The sequence below is a fragment of the Dipteris shenzhenensis genome, chromosome 29 (assembly GCF_047967505.1).
Source record: "Dipteris shenzhenensis isolate YYH24624 ecotype China chromosome 29, Dip_SZ_1.0, whole genome shotgun sequence".
Lineage (NCBI taxonomy): Eukaryota > Viridiplantae > Streptophyta > Polypodiopsida > Gleicheniales > Dipteridaceae > Dipteris > Dipteris shenzhenensis.
Genome location: NC_141624.1, coordinates 16896460 through 16913858, shown reverse-complemented (window position 1 = coordinate 16913858; position 17399 = coordinate 16896460).

The following is a 17399-nucleotide window of genomic DNA, read 5'->3' as shown; positions in this document are numbered from 1 at the left end:
CCAACAAGCGAGATTTTGTCAATTACAATCAGGTCAAATTCCTATACATTGCAAAAAGTATTTGGAGCTTCTCTACTGAAAGGGCACCGTACAAAGCTGCAAGAGAGGTAGGTGGAGTGTAGCGTGTATAGTGCTCCCCGCTATGTCATGTGCTACTTTGCCGGTGTATGCCATTAGGACTACGTGAGCAACCTCAGTGTCTGAAGTTTGGTTGTGCGAATAGAGTCAAAGTAGGGCTTGCACAATCAATGTTGTGGTGAAAGTCTTCCCGGACCCTGCATTGCCAGATAGGAAAAGCATGATGCTTTCTATTGGCCTGTTTCTTTTCTTCAGCAAAATGTCATCGATCATTGTGTGTGTTGTTCGGTGCTTGTTTTCCAATACATGTCATAGTACACTTCATTTGGCATGACATGTTGCGGACACTGTAATGGGTTCTGGAGCTCCTTGGGTCTTTGGTGGTGTGCCATCTCGTCTCGCAGGTCGAATTTCTCTACCCCTGCACTACTGGATGTTGTTTCCCCGCACGATGTTGTTGTGCTCATGCTTTTGGCTTGGTCGATGTTGTTGTACATTTTGAGTTCGTTGAAGACTTTCACGTTGTTGCTAATCTCATCCTTATTGGCGCTGTGCAGGTCACGCCACGTTGGGTTTGCGTCATCCACCAGACAGTGCTCAGTTCCATGGAACGGTAGGAACAGCAGGCATTGCTCCCTGAAATGGTTCTCTCGTTTTGTTAGAGAGTTGTAGTTGTTGAAGCGGACCACCTTCATTCGTTTCCTTGGGCGTGCCTACCCATTGGTTACGTTGTAGTTGCTGGCATACATTGCCAGGCACGTGCTTGTTAGGTGGCTCCCTCTATTGGCATACTTTGTGATGATGTCGTCCAAGAATATGTCCGTGCTAGTGGGGTCCATCTTCTATAACTCGCTACATCTCTTTAGCAACAGTGTCCTCTCCTCGGTTGGGCTAGTGTTAATGTAGATGAACTCCCTAGTTGCACTTGTTAGTGCTGGCAGTGACAAAGCATAGGTAAAGTGCTTGCTGCGCGCTTATGTGATGCGTGTTGAGTATTGCATTGCCAACTTTGCGAATGCGCTCATTTGCGGGGGAGTTGTTGTCAATGCTGTTTGCAATGGCTTCTTTGACCGTCGCATTTGTTTCTTTGTCAATTTTAGTGATGTACGATGTGCAGTATGATGCTGCCCCGTGTGCAACACCACAAATTGGATGTCTGTGTTAGCTCCCCAAAGACTTGAGATTGCAACATTGAATTTATTAGTGTATACATCCTTAAGGTCCCTTTTCAAGAAAATAGATGGCTCTACGATGCTGCTGCGAAGTGTTTGAGTGTATGCCTCATTTGAAAGTTGTAGTTTTTCAAGGAATTGGGTGTATCCTAGTGTGACTGTTTCCTTGTTCAGCAAAACAGAGCTTATGAGTTTATAGTTCCTCTTGTGGTTGCCTGTGTTTGCGTTGTCGTGCAATGGATGCAACAACTTCATCTCCCTAAGGGGAGGGCGCGAGAAGCCGAAGCGGCACATTCTCTTATTTTTCTTGCAAGTTGTATTGTGGCTGTACATCTGTGCATCCCTTAGAAGTGGCACTAGCTTATTGCTGTTTGTGGTGATGTGGCTGCCAACAAAGTTCTCCAAAGCGTCCGTGATATTTCATCCCAAAACTAGTGCCCTCACAATCCACAGCAGGCCATGATCGCGTTGGCTGCCTTGATTTTGGAATTCTGTGATGAAGAAAAAATCTTTCGTCCGCCCCAGCACAATGTCATCTTGCCGCAGCAAGGTCTTCATTGCTCGAAACCTATGCGTGTAGTACTGAGTAGTTGTGACAGGGTTGGAATGGAGCACGTGTTGTAGTTCCTTGCTGCTTATTGTCACTAGATTACGTTCTTTGCCCTCGGCAAGGGTGCATAGGCAACTCAGCAAAGGTGTCTAGCATTTCTCGGCCACTGAGAAAGTCTCAAAGAATGTGAGGGGCCCTAGTTGTTTGAGCATCACGAAAATGTTTTGCTTGAGCCTTCTTTTGGAGTCTGCGGACGTGCATAGGTAGACAAAGTCCTTGTAGCCTATCCTGGACTGTAGCAGTTGCTCTATGTTCATGTCCACCAATGCGTTCTGTGCATGCAGCACAACCCCTTCTAACTTCGCTTTCCTCATTTAGACCCAACTGGTTGATAGGACCTATTGCACCAGCACTTTCATGCATTTGAAGGATAGGTACTCTATGTTGAATGTGAAGCAGCGATCCTTGTGCCTTATCTCCCACTTTGCGATGTCCTGGTAACTCCGTTCCTTGGTTTTTCTGCACGCCCTCTTTTGCCCGTAAAAAAGAGTGGGGAAGCCCAACTCCTCGCAATGCTCATGAAAGAACAAGCCTAGAGGCTTGAACCCTTTAGAAGGGGCGACCACCAAAGTCTTGTCCTCAAAGTCCACGACCTGCTGGCTTGTGTAGAGCCCTTGCACCAATGTGTCCATGCAATTTATGTCCTCGTCCTCATCGAGACATCCGTTGCCAGTCGTGCCATTGGTCGGGCCATTGCTAATGTGGAGGCTTGCAATGTGCTGGTTCCACTGCATGTTGATTTTTATGTTGTTCTCCTCGTACAGAGGTGTGGAAAGGAGCTCCTGCAATGCGTGCATGGTACTTGTTGGGCGCACCAACCCACTAATGTAGTTCTATTTGTACTGCAGGCGTCGCTTCATAGCAACCGCCATCGTTGTGCTGTCGTCTATGAAACGTGGTAGCACAATCTATGCTTTGTCAGTACACTCCCGTGCAGCCCGAATTGGCCCTCATACATCAGCTCACAGATTTGAGCAAACGGTATTCATATCGAGACTAGTCGCTCCTCAACCTTGTTCAAGGTGGAGGTGTATTTTGTCTTCTCGAGAAACAGCATGGTGTGGGATGAGACCTTAGGTGAAAGCCTGTTGGCAATGTCATGGTAGCACAGTGCGCACATCCATTGGCCCCCAATCAATAATCTGTTGGGGCAGAGTCCATGCTCCCACATGAATTTCTCATGGATGTCTTTGGCCAGTCTAGTCCTAGTCGTGAAGCACAAGCACCCGCAATAGACGCACTCTGTGCTCGGTGCGTCCTCAACTTTCTACAAGTAATGCCTCTATGCTTTGTTGCAGGGCTTGTTGCCGCCATCGTTGGGCCTCTTTCTGCTGGGTAGTGTTTGCCACATGGGCGTGGACGCAGTATGTTGCGGGATGGTAGGCATTTTTGCTCGTTGCGGGGTGCATTGTTGTGCGGCCTTGCTTTGGACCTTGTAGACTTTGCTACATGTGCTTAAGAGGTTGTGCTTTCCGTAAGGGTTTTCACTCGCATAAACATTTGCAATTTCGACTACAGCCTTGCTCGGGTGTGCGTGCATGAGGGCAACCAACCTTTGCTCGTCCTCTTTCTCCCAGTTCATGTATGCTCATTTGCCCCTTCTCCTAAGCAGTGGCTCAATTGTGCTGGGGTTGTTTGCCTCGTTCAACAGAAGCAGATGTGTAGTTCCTCCACAGTTGTCGCCGACCCTAATAGTCTCGATGCTCCCAGAGTTGTTTAGTATGAGGAGGTCGAAGCAGTAGTGGAACCTGCCATGGAAAATCTAGAGGCAACTAGTCGTCATCAGACGCATGCATGGCGTGCTACGAAACAACCCAACAATGATGTCCCTTTGCTGGCCCACGTCTCCAGTGTTATTTTCAATAGCCTCATTGCTTGGTGCACTGGTGTGCGACATCACCAAGTCTCGCCGAACATCTTCCCCTATTGCATCTAGGAGGTCTACTAGAGAGGTAGCAGGATAAATGTGGGCGATGCAGTTGAAGATGTTGCTGTTGCCTGGCCATATCGTGGTGAATGAAGAATTCGGGCATGACCCGTTCAACAAGTCAAGGGGGAGAGTCGCCATTTGTTGTGCCATACCTAAAAGGCCACCATGCTTCGGGGAGGGGGGGGGGGGATTTCTTTGTATGAGAAGGTTGTGCTTTGAGACTTCTCGAGGAAAGTTTCTTATGCATTGCACGCAAAACCTTGCAAAAAACAAACACTGGCTCGAGCGCACTCTTGATGGAGATGTAATTGAGTAGTAGCTACTTCCTAGTTTTTGGACATCAAAAAGAAAGGGGAGTGGGCACCTTTGCTTTCTTAGCACGTTTACTTACAAGGGGGAGTTTTGTTTGTGTAAAGGGCACACACTTTCAAGAAGTGTTGCTCACACGCAAGACAAATTTGTACAAGACACAAAAGGATAGATGTTGAAAGAGAGAGCATCATGTTGGGGGAGCAATGTGATGCACCACCCACAAATGTTCTCACGCATCCAGCACTGGGAACGAGGAACGGGGAACTCCACAAACGATTTTGTCTCGAACAGACCCATTCAACAAGTCAAGGGGGAGAGTTGCATTTGCTACGCCAAACCTAAAAAAACACCATGCTTTTGGGGAGGGGGAAGGGGGGAGGGGGGATTTTGTGTACGGGAGGTGTATGCTTGGAGACTTTGAGTTAAGTTTGTTAAGCATGGCGTGTGAAAGTTCGCAAAAAACAAACAATGGCTTGAGCACCCTTTTGTTGCCGAGATGAAAGTGAGAAGTAGCTGCCTGCTGGTGCTTGGATGTAAAAAAGAGAAAGGGGAGTCACCATCTTTGCTTTATTAGCAGGTTTACTTACAGGGGGAGTTTTGTTCGTGTAAAGGGCACACACTTTTGGGAAGTGTTGCTCACACGTAGGACGGATATGTACAAAATGCAAAAGGACCGATGCTCAAAGGGAGAGCATCATGTGGGGGAGATCAGTGTCAAGCACTTGCTATAACTATTGTCACGTACCCAGCACTGTTAACGGTGAGCTCGTCAGACAGTTTCTTCTCGAACAGAAGGTTCCTCATGGCTACAATGCTCCGGTTGTGAAACTCAATGAATGGGTAACGGAGCATTAGGACATCATCAACATGGGCACCACAGGTCTATATGGCAACCTAGAGCCCATCACACGATTCACCACACACCCTTTCAGGCAAGGGACACGATGGACAACTTGTGGATTGTCATAGCTATAGTAGAATGGTCGTTGTGGGTCGCGGCTGACTTTGGAACCCTTGCAGCTGCTGCACTGGAACTCCATGAGCGGGCTGTTCAAACTTATGAAGTGCAGAACACCAATGACTAGCAACAGAACATCCAGCAGTGGTTAGTAGCAGTGTTTCCAATTGCGTAACATGGCGAGGCTAGTGGGGTGACAAGCTTCTATTTTGTATATATAATCTCATTGGCTAACCACTTGCGGTGAATGGTAATGAGGAACTGATGAACTATTTTTTAGAGATGAAAATAGAGGGGGTGGGAATACATCTTTGCTTACAACAAATTTGTTGATATATATGGAAATTGTGCCTTGTAAAAGATAAGCATCCAACTCTAAATATTGTTTTTGGAATTGCATTAATCACATAGTTATTCTCAACATAGGCTTTCCAAGGACATGTTAAACTTTTTCCCACAAATGTAATTGATACTATCAAGACTATTTTGCTCGCATGCAAGTGCTAATATGCTAAGTATTGAAACTTTTCAAACAAATCTAATTGGCAGAAGGTACTAGATTGCACGAAATAGATCCTCATATTTGAAGCATTTCAATTGAATTGCTTACTAAAGCATAAGAATTGTTTAGCAAGCTTATGGTTCAAGATATAGTTTTAGGGACTACATTAATATAAGGTATACCAATCAAGGTCTTTGTGAGGAGGCACTAAATTTTTTTGGAGAAATGAACTAAATAAAGTTTCTAGACATTATCATCCTATAAAATCTAGTGGCCAAAAGGAGATGTAGCAAGTGGGTTAAGAAATATAGGTTAAGATTGCTAGAAAGGAGTTGAAAGGAAATCCTTTTTTTGGTAGAAAGCTGACTAATATGTTTGCAAATATGATTTTCTTACAAAAGACAAGAAATGCTTAATAGACTTAAAAGGAAAGATGTACTCATGGATTGCATTAATAGAACATGGGGATTTCGTTTGGATGCAACTAGGGGGTCTAACTCTAAATGTACCTTTTCCTTGAAAGACGTACTCAAAGGATATGGCCATCTTGGAAAGTGATATTTTTTTCCCATATGCTTGGAGATAATGATAGATGTCATCTCTACCAAAAAAGGGCATGTTCCTTAATATTATTATTATTTGAAATCATGGAAATGAGAAAAATCTCTGATTATTGATATGTACAACTCTTACATAACTGATTGTAGTGCCTCTGTAGGCAATGCAACAATAAGGGGGAGGTGATGCCTTTCCAACGTCATTTGGTGGTTTTCTTATCTAAAGTAAAGTTTGGAAGAAATGCCTCTGAGCTTAAAGTGTATTCATATGAAAGTGCTTCAATCCATTGGAATTTTGATAAGGAACCACACAATTTAGATCATATTGTATCATCTTGTATTGTATCACATGAGTTCAAAATCAAATTTGTTTGGTATCACATCCAATCATGAAAGACATAAACTTCCAATTAATAATGAAACTTGAAGAAAAATATTGTCACCATGTCAAATGACATTTTTGAATGAATAAATAAGACTTGCTTAAGTTTCTAATAAAAATTCTTTTACACTTAAACCATTTGTGTGATGTTAGATGTCTTACAATTTTGTATGTGTGTTATGAGATTGGATTCATTTAGTTCAATTAATGTGTCACTTTTAAAGCATACGGTAAGAGTATATAAAATACATCAATAGTCTAGGTGAATTTGAACCCAAATATGTAAAGCTCGAATTGGATTACACACATTCGAACCCATATTTGGATACACTAAATTTTTTAAATAGATCTTTTGCAATGTGATGTGTCATATGGCTATAATGATTATGCAATAGGAAGCTATAACTTTTTATAGTACAACATAGCCCTTTTAAAGTGTATTGATTTGAACATCAAGATTTCATTTGCTATCATTTAAGTCCATCCGCTTTACTTAAAATGTAAATACTTTTAAAAAAGATATAACATATTTATTTTAATTTTTTAATTAAAAAAATAATATCCAACCTATGTTGAAGCTTATATAAAATATTACTTATGTTGCAAGGTCATTTCTTGTGAATACCTTGTTTTGTTTCTTTAATTTTGCCTTATGTTGCTATTTAGTTGTTCAAAAATTTACAAAAAAATATGTTAGGGTTTTTTTTAAGTTTGGAAGAGATGGCAATTGTTCTCTTTGGATTTTAAATATTAGAATGATTATGCCTTTTTTCCTTTTGAAAAAGTGCAATCACAATTTTGGTTTTCATTTTAATTGCTACCTAAATTGTATTTTTTTTAAAATTTCCACACACCATGGTCCATCAAAGTGATATTATCTCCTTCCAATGTCCTAAGGCCTCTATGGTGTCACACAATTTTGTGTTTTGTGATAGTGAGCCTCTTACAAGCTTGTCTAATATAGAAATGCTACAACAATAACCCTATAAGGCAATTGGTTACTTGATTTTTGGAACCACTAATATCATTAGTATTTCAACTCTCTTATAGGGCTACATATACACATAAAAGATGTTCTTTGGCATGATTCCTTAAGTTTATAAGAATTTGAAAGGGTAGGACCGAAGGGACTCCACACAAAAAAAGAACTTTGAGAGGAACCCCTGTCTGCGAGAACTGGTTGAACCAACGATGGGGGGACCAAGGACTATGTAATCCCTCCCACAATGAGTTAGGGATTCCTGCATCAATCCATAGCATCCAAGTGCCTTCCCCTCTTATGTAAGTAAGTTGGATTTGCTTGATCCTCAAGGGGGAGACAGATCATACATTTTCCAATGGATATCAGTCACCATACTTTACACCATATACAATATCTTAGCCAAGTTCTTGAGCTTGTGGTTAAGGCCCCACCTTCTAGATATTATACATGACATGTAGACTGGTTTTGTTCAGGATCATAGTATCCTGGACAACATCTTCACATTCTAGGAGGCCATGGATTGGGCCAAGGAAGAGGCACAACATCTCACTACCTTCTCTTGGATTTTGAGAAGACATATGATAGGATGGAGTGTTCCTTCTTTGAGGACACTATGCAGAGGTTGGGATTCACAAAGAGTGGGTCAGAGGGGTCTCAGCTCTCTATCCAGGGAGTTCCATCCATGTGACCATTGGAGGCCACATGAGCAAGGCCTTGTATCTTTCATGCTTGGTATGATTAGGGTTCCCCCTTCCTCTTCCTCTTTGTAGCCAAGGTGCTTGGCTACTTTCTTTGCTTCTAGGGCACAGGCTTCATAGTGGCGTGGATCCCGCTTCGTTAGGGTATATAAAGGGGTAAAAGAAACAATTTAACTTCACTTTTCTTCTAGAAAATATCATGTGCTTTGCTTGCATCATACAAAGGTCAATGAACATTGGAAGAGAGGAAAAATATCAGAGATCAATCACGCTTAAAAGAGAGGGATGCATATAAGGAGACAATCCTATGATGGTGAGCAACCTATGTACTGATTTTTTTGGTTTTTTAATCTAATACGCTTTGTTAGGTCTACTAATGTAATGGTTGTTGAATTGTTGTAGAAGGCATTTGAGATTGATGAGTTATCTCCTCAGTTGAACAATGTTCATAGCACATTTGGTTGAAATCACTCATTGGTGCACTATTTTAGTCGAGCAGGAGGACATGTTGTGGTCTTCTACGTCCAATTTTCATAAGGGCCTACTTAACTACTAAAGTGCACATTTTGGAAATCTCCTAGCATGCCAAATAAAATGGGGTGAGGATGTGCTCCCAAAAACATCAAAAGAAGGTTGCAGTCAGACCGTCTTCTCCAAGGCACTTCTAGGTAGGAGGGCTTCCTAGAGCTCCTCATCCATGGAGAGAGCCTCCAATCATTGTCATAGGCTTGGTTGGACTACTACTAGTATTAGTGCCCAAACCGCTCAAGGGTCTCTTCCTCGAATGGGAATAGGTACTGATAGAAGTCTGTGGTCATCTCTAGGATCTCTTGCAGGTCTGTATGCATCTACCCTATTTGCTAGAGTTGCGTCTCAAATGAACGTGGCCCCATGCACTAAAACAACCTGTTTGGTCATCTTGTCTCCCTGTTATACCCATTTAGCCCTTGCGGAGTGGTGTGAGTACTCAGCTTGTCTAATCTCCATGTTGTGAAGCTCCAGCCTTGCACTCTCATAATAGACTTTGAGTCACTAGAAACAAGGTTCATGCCCTCTAAGTCTCTTTATGGAAGCTAGGTCCCATCACAAGGTGCACTTGCGCTTCTGCAACAAAGTCTCCATCGAAGTATTGAGACTATAGCTCCTTGCTGCTCCTAAGGATTGCATCTACAATCAAAGATGCCCATCCCACCTTAGGCCCATAATTTGGCTGCTGTCAAATTAAAGCTATTGCCTATTGAACCTCCTCCTCTTGCAGTACAGAATTTGTTAGTTGTCTTTACACACAAACTATGTGCTTAGGGACATTTCTTTTTTCCTACTTCTTTATACACTATATCCTCAATGCCTAAAACAAGAACATTAAGATTTTTGGTATCATTAGCAAAAGAATAGAGGCAAGGTATGAGTAAATTTTGAGATTTGTGATACCATTTGCATAAGAATAGAGGCAAGGATGAGTAAAGTAATGAAGCAAGAGCATGCCACCATAGGACAAGGAGGCTTTATCCCACATGTGAGAAATAAAATGCAAACTTATATTTACTCCTAAGAAAGGGAGGCCATTTTCATGCAATAATGTAGTGGAAGCTCTCAAGTCTCTTTACGAGTACAAGTCTCAATCTTGTAACCTAATTGAACTTGAGTCTATGCCTACTTAGTTTAGCTCTTCATCGTGTTTGCACTTAGGTTGCATCCACCTTAGATTTTTGTTGTTATTTGTATAGGATCAACGTCCATTTAGCTAGTCCTCTCATTAGGAAGAGAGCTCAACCATGGTCTAACACAGTATCAGAACTTAGGTCTAGCCTATGTGTAAGTCATTAGGATTGGATTAGTTTTCAAGAGATGATTCAAAACTCATGACAGTGTTATGTGAAAGCTTCTCTTCCTTCTCCTTGTCTTTGTGTTGATTGAAGTGCTCCTAATTCCATCTTGTGGGGTTTCATTTATCATATTCTCTTGAACAATTATGAGAATCCTTAAAGAGTTTCATAGCCCTTTAAGAATAAAGTGGGGGCCCTTTATGAGAATCCTTAAAGAGTTTCATAGCCCTTTAAGAATAAAGTGCGGGCCCTAAAGTCTCCCCCTAAATCCTACTCCTCTAGCTACATTAAAGTAGAAAAATAGTGTTGTTGATAAACAGTGACAACATTAACAAAGACTCGATGACTAAGGTGAAACAACACAATTGCAATGAAACAAGTGCACACACTCGACATAGTCAAGCAACAAAAACTCCAACGAGCAAGAGAAGCACAAAGGAACTCAAAGCATTGGATGGACTATCATATTGTTGGGTGGCTACTTTCTCTTTGACATACTTTGTGACTTGTATGAGGGAATTGATGGAAAAAAGATGCCTCCTTGCTCTGAGCCATTCAAGGCATAAATGACATGTGTAGAATTTTCCTTATGCTACCTTACCTTTATTGCCTTGCCCATTTTTAGACTTGTTGAATCAATACTTTACAATGTGGCCCATCTCATCACATTCACAACATTACACGTTGCTTGGCATTAGATTGTAGGCACCATTGTTGGCCTTTGATTTCATTTAGTTTGTGCAAAGAGCCACCATAATGATGTGGTCCCTTTCTCTTAAGGCTTGTTGCCTTTTAGATGCATGTGGGGTATAATGAATGTGCATTCAACATAGTCATCCCCTACAAATTATATGGATCCTACTTGTTGGATCAATAGGCTAACCAATTCAATTGATTTGATAGTCCTACCCGTGTTGTGCCTTTAGCAATCAATGCTATGTAAAGGCCTTTTAAATGATGGCATACACTTGATATGTGCTCTATAAACTCGGAGTCAAAGACTAAGGAAAGCTATTATCCTCAAAGACTAAGTAATTTAACACCATCAATTCTAGAAATTGATGTCATTATTCTAATGACAAATGCTCACTCACAATTGAATGTTTTGCAATGACACTTTCTTAAACCTTTGACCATGTTTTACAATGATGACATACCCTTGATATGTGCTCTATAAGCTCGGAGTCAAAGACTAAGGGAAGCTATTATCCTCAAAGACTAAGGGATTTGACACTATCAATTCTAGAAATTGATGTCACTATTCTAACGACCAATGCTCACTCACAATTGAATGTTTTGCAATGATACTTGATTAAAAATTTGACCATTGTACTATGTAGGCAAAGTTTGACTCTCTGATCTAGCTTATACAAACTTGAATTATGAGACATGGGTGAAAACTTATGCCCCTTCAAAGATTGGCTCTTTTGTGCCTTAATGCCAAATAGAATGGGGGGTGTTCCCCTAAAAATATGTCAAATTCGCCCTTTTAAGAAATAAAATATACTTTGAAGTGAGAATGGGTTCTTATGTTAGAGAATTGGTCATGTCATTTTTACCTAAGAGAGGCCTAAGGGTGCAAATTTTGTCCCTATTTTGTCATCATGATGTCATCGTCAGGATCACCTTATTGGATGAAAATTCCTCAAAGAATATTGTTCCATGTTTAAACTCATAATCTCCATGAGATAAGATCAAATGACTATCCCCCTAGTTCCAAGTACCTTATTTTGAACAAAGGGATTAAGTGTTTTTAGAATGTATGCCACATAGGGATTCTTCCTCCTCTACTCGTATTTTTGTGTTTTTTAAAGCACTTTTACAATTGCCATGCCTCATTTCTTTGAAGAGCTCCTTGTCTTGTTGTTAGGTTTATCTTCTTCAACTAAAGGCTGACTAAGGTCATACGACATTTTAGACCAACCACATGGCTTTTGCTAAGAATAGTAAGGGAGGGAGTTGTTTTATACCTGCTGTAAAGGCCTCTTACTTATCCCAAAGACTCTCCTTCCACATGAAGGAATGGACAAAGATTTTGAAAAGAGAGTTGATAGGTAGGATCTATTTCCTCCCTACTCATAGATGCACACACAATCTTAACATGCAAAAACTACTAGAAGTAAAGGAAGGTATGACATAATCTCTTAGCTTGCTCAATGTTGTGGAACTATTACTCCCTATATTCACTTAGTTCGAAGCACGCCAAGGCTTTAACAACATTTTGCCATATATTTCACCTTGTATTTTCTTGGCATAAGGAGGGCAAGCAGAAAGTGCCCCTTATTTATAGTCAACCATGGGTGGATATTGTAATTTACCAAATCCACATGCCATGTCAAGGAAGATGTTGGGTGTAACCCAAAATGATTCACACCATCCATCACACACCCAAGATGCAACTTATGTGACTCCTCTACAAAGTTTGGCCATATGTTAAGGACACATTTTGAAGAAACTTGTTAACGTTTAAAGATGGCTTTGGGTGAAGATTTAAATGCCTATTTGAACAAATTCCATAGCATTACGTTGCGTGCTTAGTTTGATGATGATGATTGTAAGGTAGCCTTCCTTACAGCCTTGCCATTGGAATACTCACATGTGGCTATACTTCACATGGTTGCTTCTAATCTTAGTTTTAATGAGATTATTGGAAAGCAAAAAAATGAAACCATGTGCAAACGTTGATGAAGATATTGGATGTAACCCAAAACGATTCACACCATCCATCACACACCCAAGATTCAACTTATGTGACTCCTCTACAAAGTTTGGCCATATGTTAAGGACACCTTTTGAAGAATCTTGTTAATGTTTAAAGATGGCTTTGGGTGAAGATTTAAATGCCCGTTTGAACAAATTCCATAGCATTAGGTCGGGTGCTTAGTTTGATGATGATGATTGTAAGGTAGCCTTCCTTATAGCCTTGCCATTGGAATACTCACATGTGGCTATACTTCACAGGGTTGCTTCTAATCTTAGTTTTAATGAGATTATTGGAAAGCAAAAAAATGAAACGATGTGCAAATGTCGATGAAGATATTGGATGTAACCCAAAACGATTCACACTATCCATCACACACCCAAGATGTAAGTTACATGACTCCTCTACAAAGTTTGGCCGTATTTTAAGGACCCTTTTAAAGCAATACCATTAATGTTTAAAGATGGATTTGGGTGAAGAATTTATGACAATGATGGTTACAAGGTCGCATTCCTTATAGCCTTGCCATTGGAATACTCATGTGTGGCTACACTTTAGTAGGTTGCTTTTGATCTTAGTTTTATTGAATTATTAGAAAATAGACAAATGGAAATCTCTATAAATGGTTTAGACAAAGATGGCTCTAGTGAGAAAGATGAAGGAGACACACTTAAAATAGAGCTCATGTAGTTCTCATGATAGAGACAACCATGGTGGATGTTGTTGCTTTAGTGAGTAATGAAGTAGGCAACGAGAAGAAGAAGGATACCAATGCCCTTTTGTTGATGAAGATCTTGCTATATGCATACGAGGAATAGAACCATAGAAACTAGTATGTTTGTAGTTTTGATAATTTAAGTCTCAAATTATGTGTTTGCTGGTCAGACCAAGGCATTCAATTCAAAAGACACTAGATATGGTTAGATGGTGCCAAGTCAGAATCCAAGGCTAACAAGCCTCTCTACCATGGTGCTATATACTATGGCTTAGGGACATGCAAATGACGTGGAATTCATGGGAAGGGGGGCCAATGTAGAAGTAGAGGCCTGTTAGAGTTAGCTCAAATGTCCACCTCTCATGTAACCCACCAATATTCTGTGTACCCAAGGTTGTAAGGCCCCCATATGAGGAGAAGCCATGATGGGTATCAGATATTGGGAGGGATCCCCAGTTTAGACACTGGAAGGGGTCTTAGAGTAGACCAGATGGTTATGAGACGGCTTAGGAGCCAAGAGTAGATACCCGTTTGCACAAAGGGGGGGTTCGGGGGGGCGATAGCCCCCCCGATAGCAGGGGGTCCGGGGGGCGCAGGCCCCCGGTGGGGGTCTGGGGGCAAAGCCCCCAGTGGCAGGGTCCGGGGGCTGCCGGTAGCCCCAGGCCCGACGGCCGACTGTCTATTAGGCCGACTGCCTATTACAGGGCCGACCGTCAACCACTTACACTATATAAGTGGCCACCCCCTATCATCAAATCACCAGTTCTTCACGCTCATAGTCCTCCATCCAGCATCTGTCTAGATCACCATCGAAGCTCTGTCTGTAGAGCGCACGGGTGGACAGCCAACCATCAGTTGTATCAACAGTTTGGTATATCAGAATTTTTTGTATTCTCTCTAGCTTTCCATCGTGTACTTGCGTTTTGTTGTTATCTTCCGCTGCGTACTATTTTCTTACATGGTATCAGAGCTCAGGCTATCTGAGTAACGACTTTATTGCAAGTTCAACGAGCTTTGTTAGCAAAGGCTACTAGGAGTGATGGCTGCACCAACCCCGTTGCGAATTCGTCCACCTGCCTTCAATGAAGGCAAGCTCGATGGGACGAATTATACTTTGTGGAAATTCAAGATCAGCGCGATCTTGGATTCATATGAGCTTCTGGATACTGTTCTGGGATTGGATCCAGAACCAGTTGGATCACCGAATCCAAACAACCCCAACGTCATAACGCCACCAAATGCAGATCTTCTTCGGGCATGGAAACGAAGGAACGCAGATGCACTCTGTGCTCTTGTTACCAGTTCAAGTGATTCTGTTTTGACTCTGATTCAGCATACAGACAAGGCAAGTGAGGCTTGGAACATACTGAAAGGTCAGTATGAAACGCGGAATCAGACCATAATTCAAAATCTGGAGAATATGCTTGCTGCAGAGAGGTGCTCTGATGGAGAATCAGCTGAGACATTCATCACACGGATCAAGAATCTACGTGATCAGATGGCGGCGGTTGGGATTACAAAGACCAGCGAAGAGTTGGCCAGAAGGTGCATTCGGATCCTTCCACAAAAGTACGATGCGTTGGTTACGACACTCAACACGCAGGTAAGAAATCCACCCCTCACTTTTGAAGAGTTTAGCGCGATGCTCTTAGAGGAGGAGATGCGAATGAAGACCCGCGATGGCAGAAGTGATGCAGCATTCTCAACCACATCCAAAGGGAAGGGTGGAGAGAAGAAGAATGGTAAGAAGAAGAAGTTTTCAGGTAAGTGCCACTACTGCAACAAAAGCGGTCACATGATCAAGGATTGCAGAAAGAAGCAGCAGGACGAAAAGAATGGCACTACACAGTCTTCTTCGAAAGGCAAGGAATCTGCCAACACAGTTGAAACTGAGTTGGAGCTATGGGTTGCAATTGAAGAAATATGCTCCTCAACAGAAGTTTCAACAACGAATGATTCGTGGCTCCTTGATAGTGGAGCGTCCCGTCACATGACCAGAAAGAAGGACTGGTATAGCTCTTTCAAGCCTCTACAAGAGCCCATGAACGTGACGGTCGGTAATAATGCAAAATGCCCTGTGGAAGGTACAGGTACTATCTCTCTTTCCATTCAAGAGGGTGAAACTAAAGAGCTTTCTGATGTATTACTAGTTCCTCAGCTAAAGAAGAACTTGCTTTCGGTTGCTGCAATAACTGATCGCAACTTGGAGGTGCGTTTCAAGCGGACCGGAGCAGAAATCCTTAATGCAGCGGGCAAGGTGGTCGGCAAGGCAGTAAGGAAGAACAATCTCTACGAGCTGACGGCACTAACAGTCTCTTCAGGAGTGGGCATCAGTAAGGTATGGCATGAAAGATTTGGTCATCTTAGTTATCCTATTCTTTTGGAAATGCAGAAAACAGGGATGGTTGCACACTTGCCTGCACTCTCAAAGGTGCAGGAACCTTGTGAAGCTTGTATGATGGGCAAGCAACAAAGGAAGGCTTTTCCACATGAGAGCGGCTATCGGGCAAAGGCTCCTCTAGAATTGGTTCATGCTGATCTCAGTGGGAAAGCTCCGACTCAAGCTTTGGGGGGATGTAACTACTATATGCTTATCGTCGACGACTACAGTAGATACATGTGGGTGTATTTTTTACGAGATAAGGCTGAAGCTCTTGGAAAATTCAAACAGTGGCAAAAGATGGTGGAAAACGAAAGTGGGCTGAAGGTAAAGAAGCTTCGCACGGATCGAGGAGGAGAGTTCCTCAATCGAAGCTTCACAAAGGCCTTGACGGGCAAAACACCTTTGGAGGCTTACTCAGGTAAAAAGCCTTCAGCTTCTCATTTCAGAACATTTGGATGTGAGTGCTTTGTTCATGTTCCAGATAGCACCAGAAAGAAATTAGATCCAAAGAGCAGAAAGTGTATCTTCATGGGCTATAGCCAGGAGTCAAAGGCGTACCGGCTATATGATCCAGAGGCAAAGAAGATCGTGGTCAGTCGTGATGTGGTGTTTTGGGAACAGCCACATACAGTGGAGGAGGAGGTATGCCCTTCCACTTTATCATCAGCCGTAAAAGTAACTCACCTTGTGCCCGTATCTAAAGCAGAGTTGCAGAATGAGGAGGAGTACTTCGAGGAACAGACTCCACCAACACCACAACATGCCTTGGCTCCACAAGGTAAGCCACTTCCAAAGTGGGCAAGGCAGCTCTTTGATGAGAAGAATCCGGTTCCAGACTTGGCGGAGTCATCTGCAGATGGACTTCGACGATCAAAGAGGATAGAGGAGCAGAAAAGGGCTTCTGAACACATAGTCAATATGGCCTTGATGGCTGAGATTATGAAAGTTCAAGAGCCTACGAATTTGGATGAGGCAATGGCGGATCCAAATTGGAAAGCTGCCATGCAAGAGGAGTATGACAGCATCATGAAGAATCAGACTTGGGACTTGGTTGATCGTCCAGAAAAAAGGAAGATCATTGGTACCAAATGGGTATGGAAGGCCAAGTACAAATCTGATGGATCTTTGGAAAAGTACAAGGCTAGGCTTGTTGCACAAGGATACTCTCAAGTTGAAGGCTTTGATTTTGAGGATTCCTTTGCTCCTACAGCAAGGATGACAACTATTCGGGTGGTACTTGCCTTGGCTGCTCATAAGCAGTGGCCGGTGTTTCAAATGGACGTGAAATCTGCGTTCTTGAATGGACATCTCAAGGAGGAGGTATATGTGTTCCAGCCACCAGGATTTGAGGTGCCCAATTCAGAGAACAAGGTTTGCAGACTAAAGAAGGCATTGTACGGGCTGAAACAGGCCCCAAGGGCATGGTACCAACGGATTGATAGCTTTCTCATATCTATTGGTTTCTCAAAAAGTGCTTCTGATGCTAACCTGTATGTTTGTAAGCAGGATGGCAAGTATGTGGTAATAGTCCTTTACGTGGATGACTTGATCATCACAGGAGATCATGAGAAGATGCTGCAAAAGTTGAGGGAG